The sequence below is a fragment of the Leuciscus leuciscus genome (genome assembly GCF_965113295.1).
Source record: "Leuciscus leuciscus genome assembly, chromosome: 25".
Taxonomy (NCBI): domain Eukaryota; kingdom Metazoa; phylum Chordata; class Actinopteri; order Cypriniformes; family Leuciscidae; genus Leuciscus; species Leuciscus leuciscus.
This window is the reverse complement of record NC_138724.1, coordinates 30,068,422-30,068,644: the sequence shown is the minus strand read 5'-3', so window position 1 is coordinate 30,068,644 and position 223 is coordinate 30,068,422.

Here is a 223-nt window from a genome sequence, read left to right as displayed (position 1 = left end):
ACACACACACACACACACTATATATATATAAAATATCATAAATATACTTTATCACTAGAATTTTTTTTAAATGATCCATTAAACTTAAAAGTATTATGCAATCATGCAAGGCATTTCTCCTTATTTAGAACATTTTTGGCGTAAAGTGTCCTTTATAGTTCCCAGTAAAGCTGTTTTAAAGGAGTTAGTAAAGCAAGTTTGCTGGCTTGGATTCTCCTACAAC